Here is an 18,596-nt window from a genome sequence, read left to right as displayed (position 1 = left end):
GCCTAAATCAGGAAGAATTAGATACACTGAACAGACCAATAACAAGCAGTGAGGTTGAAATGATAATTCAAAACTTACCGACCAGAGGAGCATGGAGTCCTAACGAGGAGGGCATCCGCCGGAGGCCAGTGTTGAGTCCCGGGCCAGGCCCGGGGATCCGGGGCGCACCAGGGCCGAGGCCGGAGCTGACCAGCCGCTCGCTGCTTCTGGCTCTCAGCAACCGGGGCAGGCCTGGGCCACGGCCACGGCAAGAAGAGACGCAGCACCGCGGGTGGCACGCTCGGCCGGCCCCCGCCCGCACTCAACAGGCGCGATGCTCTTCTGGCTCCGGAAGCTGGTGTAGTGGCTGGGCTTTGCCACCTTCGAGATCTTCGTGCACCTGCTGGCACTGCGTGTGGATGGCCTGGTCCCAGGCCTCTCCTGATGGAACGTGTTCATGCCTTTCTTCACCACTGACGGGCTCAGCACCTACTTCACCACCATCGTGTCCTGCGCCTCTTCCAGGACAGAGAGAAGTGGCTGGCTGTGCTCCGCCTTTTCTGGGTCCTCACGGTCTTGAGTCTCAAGCTTGTCTTCGAGATACTGTTATGCCAGAAGCTGGCAGAGTAAAAGTGGGAGCTCTGGTTCAGTTTCATCACATCCCGGGTCTTCATTCTCCTGCAGCTGCTCGTGACCCCGGCCTGTCGGGTCAACAGTCCTCTCCGAGGTGCCAGAGAGGGAGCGTTGGGCAGCTAGAATGCTGACCTCAAGCCGAGGCCCCACTTGCACCACACCGGAGGAGAGGTTCTCTGGTCTGAAGGCGACGCCTGCTTGCGCCGAGCTGAGTGCCTGGTTTCTCCATTCCAATTCTGTCTGAAATGGTTTCTTCAGCAGGGCCTAAAAGAGCAGCCTTCATCCTTAAAATCTATTTCCTTTTATTTAATGTCTTGAGTAGGTAATGCTGAATTGAGGTGCCGCGGAGGGCCCCATGCCAGACAGTCCTGAACTCCTCTGACACTTGGAAACTGAAATGAAATGGAAACCAAAAGTGAAATGTCCAGGTGAACTCTGAGCATTTCCTGTGGGTCCTGGGAGAATACTGCTGCACAAAGGCTGCAAAGCCGGACTTAGGGATGTCCTCCAACCAGCAGCACTGACGTAAGAGCTCCCTGCGCCGTCCATCCAGACCAGACTTCGGTACATGTCTTTGTTAGATCTGTCAAATGTAAACAAGCTTGTATCTTCCCCCATGCCACGAGAGAGATGATTGGTTCTTTATTCCAGTCTAGGTAGAGACAGAAGAATGTTGAATAAGAGCACGATTAGGGTCCTGTCTGGTTATCTGTTGCCCAAGAAAAGAACTCTGTCGTTCAGGCACTGTTTGGCTTTCTATCCCAGCAAAGACTGCAATTTCATGGACTTTTTCACCACCTTGTGGCTGGCACTTTAAGCACACCTGAGACACATTTAAGCCTCCTTACAAGACTGAAGAGAGGAACAGGTGTCAGACACTCATAGGCTTTGAGATCTACAAATGGGAAGCTTGTGAGTGGCCCAGCTTTATTGGCCTATGAACTTTGGTTTGATGCCAGTCAGATGCCAAAGAGAACCTTTGCTGAGATGCAAATAAAGAGAATATTTTCCTGAAAAAAAAACACCAACAAAAAAAGTCCAGGACCAGATGGATTCACAGCTGAATTCTATCAGACATTCAAAGAATAGTTGGCACTAATCTTATAGAAACTATTACACACAAGATAAAGAAAGAGGGAATCCTCCCTAAATGATTCCTTAAAGCCAGTGTCACCCTAATACCAAAACCAGGAAAGGACATAACCAAAAAAGAAAACTACAGACAAATATCCCTGATGAACATAGATGCAAAAATCCTCAACAAAATACTAGCTAACTGAATCCAACAGCATATATTTTTTTAAAAATCCACTATGATCAAGTGGGTTTCATACCAGGAATGATGGTTTAACATACACAAGTCCGCCGGGCGCGGTGGCTCACGCCTGTAATCCCAGCACTTTGGGAGGCCGAGGCGCGTGGATCACGAGGTCAAGAGATCGAGACCATCCTGGTCAACATGGTGAAACCCTGTCTCTACTAAAAATACAAAAAATTAGCTGGGCACCGTGGCACGTGCCTGTAATCCCAGCTACTCAGGAGACTGAGGCAGGAGAATTGCCTGAACCCAGGAGGCGGAGGTTGCGGTGAGCCGAGATCCTGCCATTACACTACTCCAGCCTGGGTAACAAGAGCGAAACTCCGTCTCAAAAAAAAAAAAAAAAAAAATACACAAGTCAACAAACATGATACACCACATAAACAGAATTAAAAATAAAAATCACATGATCATCTGAATAGATGCAGAAAAAGCGTTTGACAAATTACAACATCTTTTTATAATTAAAACTCTCAGCAAAATCAGCATACAAGAGATATACCTTCATGTAATAAAAGTCATTTATGATAGACCCACTTATGGGGATCACTCCACCAGCGTAGAGACCCCTCCGTGTCTCTGCCATTACGGAGTTAGAGCCCGGACATATTCTCCCCCCACTGAGGGTAGTCAAGCTGAGGAAAAAAGAAGGAAGTGATAGAGGCCTGAGTTTGCAGAAGCCTATTCTTGATCCACTGAGCTAATGGCATGTCTGGGTGAGGCCTGCGTGACTATTTACTAGACTATTGTCTCTTGAAGTTCCCGTTCTGGGCTGGTTTTATGACTCTGTTTACCTGCATTCACTAAATCCTGTGATCGCTCACATGTTACTAGAAAAATGCTACCCCTCAAATTATCGCTCGCCTTGATGTTATTTACCGTAACTGTAGTCATTGATAAGAGGATAAGAATCTTTATAGGATAAGAATCTTTTGTTTGTTTTGGGTTCAGCGACCTTTAGATAAGCCTGTATGCTACCCCCTCCCATGCTTACTTTGTAATTTTCTGTTCCCTCCTGATAAAACTTTTGTAATGGGACCTACGTCTGTCACTGTATGAAAAAACATATATAAGCTCCTGTGCACCAGAAATAAACTGCTGTCTTGGGCCCGGCCTGATTCAGCCCTCCAGACTTCATTCTTTCTGTCATTCTTTTCTTCTGCGCACTCTCTCTTCCAGGTATTGGGACCCTCTTGCTGGTCAAAAGACCCCCGGCAGATGTGCTGATCTCATGGACCCCAACACCCACAGCCAACAGAATATTGAATAGGGAAAAGTTTAAAGCATTCCTTCTTAGAACTGGAACAAGACAAGGATGTCCACTCTCATCACTTCTACACAAAGTAGTACTGGAAGGCCTAGCCAGAGCAATCAGACAAGAGAAAGAAATAAAGAGCATCTACATCAGTAAAGAGAAAGTCAAACTGTCGCTGTTTGCTGATGATATGATTGTATACCCAGAAAACCCTAAAAACTCCTCTAAAAAGCTCCTAGAACTGATAAATGAATTCAGCAAAGTTTTTGGATACAAAATTAATGTACACAAATCAGTAGCTCTTCTATACACCAACAGTGACCATGATGAATATCAAATCAAGAACTCAACACCTGTTACAATAACTGTGAAAATAAATAAATAAAATACCTAGGAATTTACCCAACCAAGGAGGTTAAAGACCTCTGCAAGGAAAGCTACAAAACACTGCTGAAAGAAATCATAGATGACAGGAGCAAACAGAAACACATCCCATGCTCATGGATGGGTGGAATCAATATTGTGAAAATGACCATACTGCCAAAAGCAATCTATAAATTCAGTGCAATCCCCATCAAAATATTATCATCATCCTTCATAGAACTAGAAAAAACAATCCTAAAATTCATATAGAACCACAAAAAAGCCCTCATAGTGTAAGGTTGGCCGCGTCATGGAGAGTTCGGACACGCCTCCTCCCCTCGCCGGGAGCTCGGACACGCCTCCTTCCCTTGCCGGAGCTCAGACATGCCTCCTCCCCCGGCCAGGAGCCGGGGAAAAAAGCCCCATCAGGACTTACCTGATACCATCCAGACCCCACTCCCTTCCATCCGGGTCCCACTCCCCTCCATTTTGTCCCACCCACCTTGGCCACAGCCAATTGGATGCCTCCACTCCCTATAAAACCCCGTGCCTGAGAGGAGTCCGCGCGACTTCTCCGGCCCTTCCTGTCTGGACCGCAGAACCTCGTCCGGGAGCCTGAATAAATTCCCTTGCATTGGATTATTTTTGTGCTGGCCTCAGTTTCTCCGTTTCGTCTTCGGTGAAAACAGACCTTACACATAGCCAAAGCAAGACTAAGTGAAAAGAACAAATCTGGAGGCATAGAGGCATCACATTACCTGATTTCAAACTATACTATAAGGCCATAGTCACCAAAACAGTAGGGTACTGGTATAAAAATCAGCACATAGACCAATGGAACAGAATAGAGAGCCCAGAATTAAACCCAAATACTTATAGCTAATTGATCTTTGACAAAACAAACAAATACATGAAGTGGGGAAAGGACACCCTATTCAACAAATGGTGCTGGGATAATTGGCAAGCCACATGTAGGAGAATAAAACTGGTTCCTCATCTCTTGCCTTACATGAAAATCAACTGAAGATAGATCAATGGCTTAAATCAACTGAAGATAGATCAATGGCTTAAATCTAAGACCTGAAACTACAAAAATTGTGGAAGATAACATTGGAAAAACCCTTCTAGACATTGGCTTAGGCAAGGACTTCATGACCAAGAATCCAAAAGCAAATGTAATAAAAACAAAGATAAATAGCTGGGACTTAATTAAACTAAAGAGCTTCTGCACAGCAAAAGGAACAATTATCAGAGTAAACAGACAACCCACAGAGTGGGAAAAAATCTTCACAATCTTTACATCTGACAAAGGACTAATATCCAGAATCTACAATGAATTCAAACAAATTAGCAAGAAAAAAACAACCAATCCCATCAAAAAGTGGGCTAAGAACATGAATAGACAATTCTCAAAAGAAGATACACAAGGGGCCAAGAAACATGTGAAAAAATGCTCAACATCACTAATGATCAGGGAAATGCAAATCAAAACCACAAGGTGATATCACCTTACTCCTGCAAGATTGGCCATAATAAAATAAAAATAAAAATAAATAGGTGTTGGTGACATGGATGTGGTGAACAAAGAATGTTTCTACACTGCTGGTGGGAATGTAAACTAGTACAACCACTATGGAAAACAGTGTGGAGATTCCTTAAAGAATTAAAAGTAGAACTACCATTTGATCCAGCAATCCCACTACTAGCTCTCAACCCAGAGGAAAAGAAGTCATTATACGAAAATGATACTTGCACATACATGTTTATAACAGCACAATTCACAATTGCAAAAATGTGGATCCAACCCAATGCCAATCAATCAATAAGTATATATATATGAGTATATATATATATATATATATACACACAATGAGTATATATATATATGAGTATATATATATACTCATATATATATATATACACATACTCATATATATATATATACATATACACCACAGTTTCTTTATCCGCTTGTATATATATATGTATATATATGTGTGTGTATATATATATGATGGAATACAACTCGGCCATAAAAAAGAAAGAATTAATGGCATTTGCAGCGACCTGGATGAGATTAAAGACTATTATTCTAAGCAAAGTAACTCAGGAATGGAAACAAACATTGTACGTTCTTACTCATATGTGCGAGCTAAGCTATGAGGATGCAAAGGGATAAGAATGACACAAGGTACTTTGGGGACTCAGGGGAAAAGGGTGAGAAGGGGGTGAGGGATAAAAGACTACAAATTAAGTACAGTGTATACTACTTGGGTGATGGGTGTACCAAAATCTCACAAATCACCACCAAAGAGCTTACTCATGTAAACAAACACCACCTGTTCCCCAATAACCTATGGAAATAAAATATTTTTAAATGAAAATAAAAACAAATAAAATATAAGATGCTGTTTTTAAAAAGTTAACTCAAGATGAATTAAAGATTTAAATGTAAGACCTCAAACTATAAGAATCCTAGAAGAAAATGTAAGAAACATCATTCTGAACATCATCTTTAAGAAAGAATTCATGACTATGCCCTCAAAAACAGTTACAAAAACAAAAATTGACAAGTGGGACCAAATTAAACTAAAGAGCTTCTGCACAGCAAAATCAACTATCAACCTACAAAATAGGAGAAAATATTTGCAGACTATGCATCTGACAAAGGTCTAATGTCCAGAAACTGTAAGGAACTTAATTCAACAAGCAAAATCAAATAACCTCATTGAAAAAACAGGTAAAAGACGTGAAGAGGCACTTCTCAAAAGAAGGCATACAAGTAGCCAACAAACATATGAAAAAATGCTCTCTACCACATCACTAATCAGAGAAATGCAAATCAAAACCACAATGAGATACCATCTCACACCAGTCAGAATTGCTACTATTAAAAAGAAAAAACAACAGATGCCGGCAAGGCTACAAAGAAAAGAGAATGTTTATACATTGTTGATAAGGATGTAAATTAGTTCAGCCACTGTGGAAAGCAGTTTAGAGATTTCTTTAAAACAGAACTGCCATTCAACCCAGCAAACCCATTACTGGGTATATTTAGAAAGGAATATAAATCATTCTACCAAAAAGACACTATGCACACATAAGTTCATCACAGCAGTATTCACAATAGCAAAGACATGGAATCACCTAGATGCCCATCAATGGTGGGTTAGATAAAGAAAATGTGGTACATGTACACCAAGGCATATTATACGTCCATTAAAAAAAAAAAGAATGAAATCATGTCCTTTACAGCTACTTGGATGCAGCTGGAGGCTATTATCTTAAGTGAATTAACTCAGGAACAGAAAACCAAACACTGTATATTCCAACTTATAAATGGAAGCTTAATGTTGGGTACTCAGGGACATAAAGGTGGGGACAATAGACACTGGAGACTATAAGAGGTGTGGGGGATAAGGATTGAAAAACTATCTGTTGGGTACTATGCTCATCACCTGGGTGATGAGATCATTCATATTCAAACCTCAGTGTCATGCAATGTAACAAACCTGCACAGGCACCCCCTGAATCTAAAATAAAAGTTGGGGTGGGGGAGAAAAATATCTTACAAAAAAAATTTATGATCTGTTGGCTTTAAGTAGAGGAGATTACTTTTAACAATATGGGTGAGCCTCATCCAATCATTTGAAGGCCTTAAGTGCAAAAACACATTTCCTGGAGAAGAGTTTTTGAAAACATGACTATTACCTTTATTTTAGCCAATTCCTCTCCCTCATTCAACCTAACCAGCCCCCTATCTTTCTACTTCCAGTTGCCATGTGTATCCCCATGATGATCTGTCTGCCCAATGCCCAGCTGTAGCCAGGGGCTCTTTTCCAACACCCTCTTTAGGAAAGTAGCTGACTGTATGGCCCAGCCACCTGTCCAGCCCCTATGGAGTATGCCTAGAGCCTGTCATCATCTTCCTCCACACTAAATATCCTCTGCCATTCTCAGGACCTCATTTCTCCTGGATCCATGGACACAATCCAGTGCTTAGCAAACTTCCCGGCATATGAAGAGGCTGAAGAAAAATCTGATAAAGGAAAGTTGGTTTTCAGGAAGCTGAAGAGCTCCAAGAGGACTTTTGAGAAATCTTCTGGTGGAACAAGAAAACTTGGAAAGTCTACCTATCCCCTCCCACAACTGTAGACTACTGGCATCTCAGTGGAACACCGAAGTCAACCACCCATCCTCACTCAAGTGTACTCATTGGAGCACAGGTCAAGGCTCACCTCCAGGCAAACCGTCTCTGCCAAAAAGAGAGGGGTCTTAAATGTGAGCAGGCCAACAGCCAAATATAACCATATCTTGTCTTGGCAGTCATCCTGTACACCCCAATGTTCCAGCTTCCTTGGTGCCAGCCATCTCTTCAGTCCACATACTCAAGCATCCTAGCTTTTACCTCATGTTCAGCCAGCTCTCCCCACACAATTCATGCTCTCCCAAGCTCTCATGTTGACAACCTGGACTTTGGAATCAGAGAGATCTGTTTTGAATCCTCGCTTTATCATCTACAACCTGTGTGACATTAAGCCATGGTTCCTTCACCTGTCAAGTAGAAGCCATATAACAGTCATTCAGAACTGTTGTGGGGTTTAAAGGTGATCAGAGGACTAGTGAGATCTAGTAGAGCACCTGGCATGTAGTAAGAATTTTTAAATGTCAGCCATTATTATTGTCATTTTGGACATAAGTCAACATTTGGCTAGACACCACCACAATTACAAAAAGCAGAACTTACGTCTGGGTCAGGATACCCTGCCCACCCCTCCAGACCTGAAAACCTGAGCAGGACCCTTCTCAACGATTCCCATAAGTTTCTCACAAACTTAAAAGCTATTTGGAAATTTTTGTATTTTGAAATAATTTTCTCAGCCTTTACGATCTTTAAACTTAACTCTTCCATATGTGAAAGGAGTTTGTTTATGGGCTTTCTTTAACAGTAGTTCACAAAATTAACTTTTCTATGAAAACTCTATATAAAATTGAATTCTCTCCGACAATTCTCAGCTCTGCCTGCATATCAGAAGCATCTGTGCAACTTTATAAGACATTCCCAGACCTGATCTTCTACCAAGAGTTCCATGGCAGTGGGCCTCTCTGTGGCCTGGATGATCCCATCTCTTAAAAGCCCCCTTGAAGATTCTGATGACCAACTACAGTTGAGCACCACTGACCTGCTGTCTGATTACAAATAATTCAAAATTGTACAGAGGAAGTGATGCAGAAATAGATACTGACTGCACCAAGAAGGCTGCAGGCAGCCCTCAGCTATTCTCAGGTTTCTCTCTGCCCGCCACCCACTATGTTCTGCTATCTGGAGAGTTAGTGCAGACTGGAAGTGACCCCATCCTTTGAGAATCCCAGCAGGGCTTCAAAGGGGTGCAGCCTCTGCTGTTGCTAGGTTAATGCTACATCAGACCAGAAGCTGGGAGGAAAAAAATGGGAGATGGTTAGGAAGGGTGTATAGAGTGGAAGAAAGGGAAGAGAAGGAGGGAGAATGCTAGGAGTAAAGCTATGTCTGAGAGTCTGGATGTCAGAAAATAAATGTGACTGAATGACAGAGATATTTCCGGAGAGAGCGATAAGCCCAATTCCAGCTGTTCAGAGGCCTCCTCGTTTGCTGCACCTTAAATAATGCAGCTTCTGTTTTTCCTTATACTTTCTGTAGAGAAAACCATTGCCTAAAGTTTATTCATTTGTCTCTGTGTCATATTTCTGTTCCCACTCTGTGACTGTACATTATTTGAATGTTATTTTTCTTGTCATTATCAGAGCTAGCAGGACATGGTACTTGACACAGACCTCTTTTGCTCCACAGATTAGTGTTGAATTAATAGATGGTGAGCTGGTAGACTGCCCTCTACACACACATTCCAGCCTAATCTCCCCCAGATCTTGGGTTAAGTCTATGCCTCCCACCAGACTGTGAGTCCCTCAGGTAAAGAACCTTGTATATCTACCATCTCCTGGAATGGCACTAGCATTGAGCAAGTGCTTGACTATTTGCTATATCCCAAGTGAATTTTCTATCTTAATATTATTTGGCTGGTGACTGATTTCCTTATCACTAGGAATGAAATAAATGCTAGAAAGGAAAGAAAAAAAAACATAGCATAGGGTCCTCACTATACAATTCCTTTTTGATGTAACTATAGATAAGCTATAAGATTTATTTGAGTTTCCATTCAGTAAGCTAACTGTACTAAATCAGCTCTAAGGACATTTCCAGTCAGAAAAATGGAAGCACTAGCCATATCATATAAGAGGTATTTGAAGCACAGCACTGTAGAGAAACTAATGGACCTGTATAAATTCCTTGCAGATCAACCCGAATTCATATAATCCTCACCCGAACTTCGAAATGTGTATTTTCTTCCAATTTGAAGACCAAAAAAATAGAGTCCCAGAGCTTTGATTTAAGGTCAGATAGTTACCAAGAATATGCCTAGTATATAAACCCAAACTTGTTTGAACCCATAGCCCACTCTCGCTAACCTCCACACACTGCTTCTGCCATGGGAGACTGATCAGTTAGCTTCTTGGTGATGCTGCCTAAAGAACAGGTGGCTTCTTTAGGATGGAAAATAGTTTTCACCCTTCCTTTGTCACAGGTCATAACAGAACACAGTTTTATAGCATGACTTTACAGTATTACTAAATGATGTCTTTTTCTTAACTCTGCCTTAATTCCCTTGTTGGAGCCTATTAAAAGAGCCAGAGGCACTTAAAAATTATTTTAGTTGAATTATTAAGAATGAAGAATAAAATCTTTCCCTGCCTTGTACAGGCCTTGGGGCCAGTGTCTTTCCATCATCCCACCATCCAACCCTCCCTCCTTCCTTCCCCAGACATCAAATTTAAACAATGTGGCCTGGTATGGTGGCTCACACCTGTAATCCCATCACTTTGGGAGGCCAAGGCAGGTGGATCACCTGAGGTCAGGAGTTTGAGAGCAGCCTGGCCAATATGGTGAAACCCCATCTCTACTAAAAATACAAAAATTAGCCAGCTGTGGTGGTAGATGCCTGCAACCCCAGCTACTCGGGAGGCTGAGGCTGGAGAATCACTTGAACCCAGGAGGCGAAGGTTGCAGTGAGTGGAGATGGTGCCATTGCACTCCAGCCTGGGCAATAAGAGCGAAACTCCGTCTCAAAAAAAAAAATTCATTAGTCCAGGGACACCCTTGAACTTAGAAGCTATACTTTTCCAACAGCTTCTGCTAAGCAAGTTATTTTAAATAAACTCTGAAACTTGGAAAAAATACTTCATAGAAATCTGATCTAGTTGGTTCCCAGTATTTACATTATGAGAATCTCTTTTCTATGCAGCATAAAATTACAACTCCACATGATAATAATAATGCTTTTTAGTATTCCTTGAATGAGAAAATGTGATAAAAAGTTATAATGAATTGACAAGTTTTCAAATAAGTTTGTATTTTCTGCATGCCAACATCTATATCCATCTGAAAAGTAATCAATTGTATATGTGTGAAAAATAGCTAACTGCAAGATAGGCCAGGCCAATTGTCAAGGGCTTTTGGTGGCATACCAAAGAGATTCAAATTTATTCTCTGGGCAACGTGGAGTAAAGAAAGGTTTTACAGCAAACTGGAAAGATCGGGTTGATTTTTCTTTTCTGAAGATAATGTTGGCAGTAGTGTAGAGAGCCAAATGTGATATGGAATAAACAGAGGCAGGAGGTCAGGAGAAGAGGGAATAGAATGCCAAGAGCCAAAGTGATACAGAGGTACCTTTGACCCCAAAACTGGAGGACTTGGTGAAAAACTAGATATGAGCAATGCAGGAGATGGAGCATCCAGAGATCCTTCTAGATTTAGAAATATTTGAAGGATGTTACCCTGAAAAGAATAAGAAACACCAGAGGATATACGTTTGTTTAGTTGTATACTTTGGGTGGGGCTGGGGGTTGGAGTGGTAGAATGGTTGATGAGAGTGATAATACTAATATGGACTGTGATGGTTACTATTGATTGTCAACTTGATTGGACTGAAGGATGCAAAGTATTGTTCCCGGGTGTATCTGTGAGGGTGTTGCCAAAGGAGATTAACATTTGAGTCAGTGGACTGGGAGAGACAGTCACCCTCACTCTGGGTGGACACCATCTAATCAGCTGCCACCAAGGCTAGGATAAAAGCAGGCAAAGGAACGTGGAGGACTAGCCTAGCTGAGTCTTCTGGCCTTCATCCTTCTCCCATGCTGGATGCTTTCTGCCCTCAAACATCAGACTCCAAGTTCTTCAGCTTTTAGACTCTTGAACTCATGCAAGTGGTTTGCTAGGGACCCTCAGGTCTTCAGCCACTGACTGAAGGCTGCACTGTAGGCTTCCCTACTTTTGAGATTTTGGGACTCATACTGGCTTCCTTGCTGCTCAACTTGCAGAGGGCCTATTTTGGGACTTTACTTTGTGATCATGTGAGTCAATTGTCCTTAATAAACTCCCTTTCATATATACATCTCTGGTATTAGTCCTGTCCCTCTAGAGAACCCTGACTAATACATGCACTTATACGTATTAAGCTTGAAATAATAAGGATACATCAGGTGATGTCCCTTCAGCATGTTATTGGATATTTAATTCTGATAATGAGATCTGAGCTGAATCTTTGGTCAGCAGGAAACCACAGTTTTATGGCAATAGCTTACAAGTTAGAGAGTCCTCACTTGAAATCTATTTACTAACTAGCTAGAGGAAAATCTTGAACTTTATAGAGTCTTAATTTCCTCATTTGAAAACTGGGATAATCAATACCAACATCAGGAATTTCTTTCAAAAGATTCTAGGTTTTCAAAAAATTAGAGATGATATATCTTGGCATTGTGCATGGCAAGTGGTAGTTGCTCACTAAGAAGCAGGTGCTATTATTATGTAGATTGCAAGACACTAGAGTGTTGGTAACATCCACTGAGGCAGTGAAATTGATCATCATCATCCTTGGAGAACAAAATAGAGAAAAATAAAAGGCAGGGCTCTGGGGATTCAATACTAGAGAAACAACCGAAAGAGCAGCAGGCGAAAGAGGCTGAGAAGGTAAGAAGGGAATAGGGAAAAGACAGTGACCTGGCAGTCACTAGAGACAAGAGTTTCAATAAGCAGGAGGTAGATCTGATTTCTGAAGATGGGACTAAACATTAATGTTGAGTTAATAAGGGAGTTACAATGCCCTGAAGAGTAATGTGAGGATAATGACAACATGCTGGGACAGTATGCAGGCACTTCTAGAGCTATAAAAGGTTAATTATCAAAATCATTACATAATTGCAAGAGACAGAAATTAACCTGGATTCAAAATGAGAGCATAATAAACCGTATTGACATGGCTAAAAAAAAAATGGATTTACCTATTTAACATACCTGGAGCACTTAATATCTGCTACAGCTTCCACTACTGATGAAAGAAAAATGTGTCCTTGCCCTTTCTGTCTGTCTGATTGTGGTGACCAAGATTAAATGGGGAAATATAGGCATTACAAACACATCAGGGGAGGGTAGATAATTTTTACAAATGAGAAACAATCTTGTCAGAAGAGAACAGTCTGTTTTACTCTATAGATATGAATCGAAAATTTGAATTTAAAAATATCAAACAAAAAAAACGTGTAAGTGAGTCTCTTTCTCTCCCTACCAAATCCAATTCATCAACAAATGCTGTTAGCTTTATTTCCCAAATCAATTGCAAATCCAACCCCATTTGTGGTGACCTTCTACAATGTTAAATTAGCTGAATCGAACTACATTTTGCAGAATTCTTTTCCCTGTGTGGTTGTAGGTCACAGTTGGATGTAAAAAAATTTGCATGTGATTTCAACTTGAGACGTGAAGGTGTTGCCAATAAGGTCAAGCAGTCAGTGCAGGGCGCCTTGCTGGAGCTCATGCATCTGCTGGCTTACCTTGTTGGAGTAGGGCAGCAGCTGGGCCCAAAGCTCCTCTAGCTCCCTCTTTGTTTCCTCTTCTAGCCTCCCCACATCCTGGGCCAGGTGCTTGTATAACTCTGGGAGAAGGTCACCAGCATCCGCAAGTCACTGAGACACATATAAGAAGCCCATCTGTCAACACTCACCCTGCTTCACATTCAGCTTTTCTTCCCAACTGCTGGGCCTCCTGACTTCAGTGACCTTAGCGCTACCATTAGATATGGACAGCTTTCCGTAGACTTCATCACACAATGGGTAAGGTCTAAACCCTGTAATAAATCCTTTTTTATGTCACTTATAGCAGCTGTTTCCCTGACTAATTCAGAAATTGATACCAAAGTGGTTCCACAGGAAAATAACCTTAAGGGTGGTTCTCTAAATTAGTTCTATGCCACCTAGAATTTTTTTTCTATGATTAGAGAGACGTTGATAGTTCATGGTATAAACCAAAAAGTGTCTGAGACAGAACTCGGCTGATTTAGAGTTTTATTTTGCCAAGGTTGAAGATGTGACTGAGAAAAAGAAATACAAGTTACAGTAGGACCTGTGACCTGTGTTTTTTCCAAAGAGGGTTTTGAGGACTTAAATATTTAAAGGGGGAGAAGTGGGCAAGAGGGGAAGGAGAAAAAGAAAAAAAAAAAGGAAAGTAGGCAAAAAATGAGACAAATGGTTACATTCTTGTGAGGCTTTGACTAATGCTTCCTGAATCCACATTGCATATGTGAAAACAGAGGAGTAGGGGAAAGTCAATTATGCATTCATATCCTGCTCAGAATATCTACATTTCACATAAGCTAATGCAAGCATGGCTGGCTTTGGTGTCTCATGCCTGTAATCCCAGCACTTTGGGAGGCCAAGGTGGGCAGGTCACTTGAGCCTAGGAATTTGAGAACAGCCAAGGCAACACAGTAAAACCCCATCTCTACAAAAAAATCACAAAAATTAGCCAGGTGTGGTGGTGTACACTTGTGATCCAAGCTACTCAGGAAGCTGAGGTGGGAGAATTGCTTGAGGCTGGGAGGCAGAGGTTGCAGTGAGCTGAAATCGCACCACTCCACTTCAGCCTGGGCAGCAGAGTGAGACGCTGTTTCAAACACAAAACAAAAACAGCAACAAAAAAGATAACGTAAGCATGTGAAATTATGGCTGTTTGGGAACAAATGGAAGGCAATTGTTTTTCGTTTCCATCTGGGTTTTTTTTTTTTTTTTTTTTTTGGTTGTTTCTGCAGGACTCAGTTCCCAAGCCTAACTTTTCTTTTCAACTTCATGAGTTTAGGGTCCTGAGATTTTCTTTTCCTTTCACAATGGTATGCAAAAGAGTTGCTTGAATGATAACCTGTACATATCTTGGAATCAAGTGTCTATAAATGGTGGGAATGTGGGTGAACTAATTGCAACTAATGAAGACTTTAGTGAAAATAACGTAGTATGGCATTGAATGGTTACTCCTGAGTACACTAGAGAATGTAAGGAAAGAAAAGGATGAACTTGAGGATTTATGGCTGCCCTACAAGATAAGGATATCTTGTAGGGCCAAGATGATTGAAAACCAAACATGAAATTTAATGCTGTGGGTGGCTGAATTACAACACAAATTAAATACTTAACTTCTCAGGGTCTCTTATTTTAAGATTGGATATGGATTGAGAAAGAATAGTGCACAAAAGTCATGATGGAAATATGTGAGCAGATTCCAATGAAGCTGGCGACCTTAAACCCTTAAACTCTACTAAGCCTCTCCTGAGTCAATAGAAGAAGCCCTTCCACCCCTGTCTAAGAAGAGTAGTCTTCCCCGGCCTGAAGAACCTGTAATGTCTTCCTTGAAGTAGTTTCCCTACATGGGACAGCTGATCATCTGCAGGAGGTACTCCCAACTCTATCATTACTTCTAGACCTGTACCTAGGCCCAAGTCCCAGCAGACCCCAGGAGGTAACCTATAAAGGATGACTCATAAGAGGGCCAATACATAACCAAAGGCATTGCAATATTTTGTCAATTTATATTGACAGAACCCCAATAATATGTATGGGAATGGATCCTTAGATGCATTGAATCAAGGAAAAAGAAACATAATTTTGGATTCACTGGAATAGTGGACTTCATTGCACTAAACAGAGATTTTGGAATCAGTGTGTTAGCCCAAGGGGCTGGGAATAGTTCTAAAAGTGGTTGGTTGGTTACTGAAACCTTGAAATTGAAGGTACTTCACATTAAATGTGCTTTCACTAAATTAATTTGATGTTTCTCACCTTCTTGGTATACCAACAAAGGGAACCAAAGGCTGAGGGAGATTGATAAGCTGAAGTGAATAAATACCTGTTCAGATAATGGCTAAGTTCCTCAGAATGGCTCAGAGGATACATCTTTCATTAAGGCTTTCCAAAATATATTGGGAAAGGAAGATCTTTGTGGTAGCTGTGAGATGAAATTGGAATCTTTTTTCTGCCTCAAAGGAAATTCTAAAAGTATGAGTAAAGAAAACACTAGCCAAGCATGGTGACTCACACCTGTAATCCCAGCACTTTGGGAGGCCAAGGTGGGTGGATCACCTGAGGTCAGATGTTCAAGACCAGCCTGGTCAACATGGTAAAACCCTGTCTCTACTAAAAATACAAAAATTAGCCAGGCATGGTGGTGCACACCTGTAATCCCAGCTACTTTGGAGGCTGAGGCAAGAGAATCACTTGGACCCAGGAGGTGGAGGTTGCAGTGAGCTGAGATCATGCCACCGCACTCCAGCCTGGGCAACAGAGTGAGACTCTGTTTCAGGGAAAAAAAAAAAAAAAAAGAAAAGAAGGAGAAAAAGAAAGCTGATGCAGTTTTGCTCTGCCTAATAGAGCACATATGGAAGGTCTCTCTGGTCTCCCTGCTTCATTTCGGGCCCTGCCCGCCTTCCACACACACTCACAGATTATCCTCTGTAGCAGAGGGATCTATACAAACCATAAATTAGGTCATTCAGTATAAAACCAAAACTGCCTTCCTGAGCCAGTGACTGATCTAATGTAAGATTCCCAAGTGGGGCCTGGGAATCTTACATTGCCTAATATCTCCAGTAGATTCTAACATAGCCAAGGCTAAACACCCCTGGCCTAGAGCTGTGCTTCTCAAAATTCAACCTAACAGTTCTCTGAACTATACTTTCTGAGCCAGTAGGGCTGGGTAGATCCTGAAATGCTGCATTTCTAGCAAGCTTCCAGGTGGTGCTGGTGCTGCCTCCTGAGGACTATACTCCAGTAGCCAGAGCCTCAAAGGGGAAACCATTGTTCCCCTCTACCTAAACCACCCTTGCTCGTAATTACTTGCAACTATATTTTCCACCCTCTACCCAACCCTCTGGACCTGCTAGTAACTCTGCAGCCAGCTGGCTCAAGCTTGCCCGACAGGCCCTTCAGGGCAGACTTTTACAGATAAAAGAATGACATAATGATGGTGTCCACTAGGGACAGATCAGAATATATTAGTGAGAAACACTGTATTTTTATCCCAGTGTACAGCAGTCTTTCTTCTGGTACAATTAAGCAAAACTCAGCCCTGCCATGCCCAATTACAGACTAGTTTATCAAGGGGGCAGATTGAAATTTAACCACAGTACCCTCCTCTCCCTGATATACATCTAAAAAGCAATGATTCTCAACCTTTTAACTATCATGACCTCCCTAAGCGGCCTTTTTAGACAAATTTTTCCTAATCACACCCTCCATATAAAATGTCAATACCACAGATATACTATATATATGTACAGATATATAATATATATGGTTATGAACTCTTGCCCCTTGCAGGACTACAAACCATTAAATGAGACCTAAGAATCTTTTGCTGCCCTCTTGTGGGCAATAGAACCCTCATTGAGAATGCATGATTGAGATCCATTCACTCATTCCAACCAGTTAGATTCCAGGCCTGCTGTGTAGACCACATGCTTGGACGCATTTCTCCAGCTGTCCCTACCAGGCCAAGTTGTAGAGAGAACACTATCTTTAGAATCACACAAATCACGTTAAAACCCAGCCTCAGCCACTTACAAGTTGTGGAACTCTAAGCAAGAATCTTTACCTCTCTTATCCTAAGTGTCCCAACTGTTAAATGGAATTAAAATACTCACATTGAAAATTTGCTGTAAGGTGTAGAAGTGAGGTAAGGTTCCTGTAAAGCATAAGCTGTAGTGTCTAGGGCAGGGCAGGTGCCCTAGTCTGCATTCATGTTGAAAGTGAAGTGATAGCCCTCCACAGCTTTGTATTTCCTTTGAGATTAGATTCATTACACCTAGGCTCAGTAGCACCTTGATGGCCCAGTACACCAGCCCAGTAAAACTGCAGAGTTAGATATCTCTCTTGTCAAGCTCCAGTGCAGAAAAAAGAAAGACATATCTTCCTGAAAGATTACCTGAAAACCAGGGCATCTTGAAGCAGCCCTGCAAGGAGTATTAAAGTAGAGTGGGGAACTGAGAAGTTTTCAGCACAAGCAAAGGTATAGTCTGCATCCAAGGCCACTGCTATCAGTTTATAGCCCTGACCCAGTCTCTTCAACTCAACACTACCATTGATACACATCTTTAGGATAAGAATAAGGCTGGTCAGCCCACCTCTGCCACACTACACTTTATCTCAAATGCCCCTGGACAATCTGATGACAGTTTCATTTCAAGAATCATCTTCAACCTCATTTGCCACATTGATCCTAACTTGTCTTTTGAAATACCCTTCCTGCCAAACAGTACTAGCTATCACTATCCTATTCATCTAAAAGATTCTCCATTTTCTCAGTCTACCTAGTCCATAACCTTCAACCTCAGTGTGTATCCCTATTTTGCAGAGTACCATTGATATGGTTAGGCCACCCAAATCTCATCCTGAATTGTAATCCCCAGAATCCCTACATGTCAAGGGAGAAACCAGATGGAGGTAATTGAATCATGGGAGCAGGTTCCCTGATGCTGTTCTCATGATAGTGTGTGAGTTATCACGAAATCTGATGGGGCTCTTCCCCCTCCACTCAGCACTTCTTCCTGCCACCTTATGAAGAAGGTGCCTTGCTTCCCCTTCACTTTCTGCCGTGATTGTAAGTTTCCTGAGGCTTCCCCAGCAATGCTGAACTGT

The 18,596-nt window shown here is 41.9% G+C and overlaps 1 pseudogene; it reads left to right on the top strand.

Moving 5' to 3' along the window:
* Positions 1-313: 313 nt before the first annotated feature.
* On the top strand, positions 314-735 carry LOC105716186 (transmembrane protein 203-like; annotated as a pseudogene).
* The last annotated feature ends 17,861 nt before the right edge of the window (positions 736-18,596 follow it).

This window comes from Aotus nancymaae, unplaced genomic scaffold (genome assembly GCF_030222135.1).
Source record: "Aotus nancymaae isolate 86718 unplaced genomic scaffold, 86718_ANA_hifiasm-v0.15.2.pri h1tg000025l, whole genome shotgun sequence".
NCBI classification, from domain to species: Eukaryota; Metazoa; Chordata; class Mammalia; order Primates; family Aotidae; genus Aotus; species Aotus nancymaae.
Note: the sequence above shows the minus strand (reverse complement) of the source record. Positions and strands in the feature narration are given on the sequence as shown.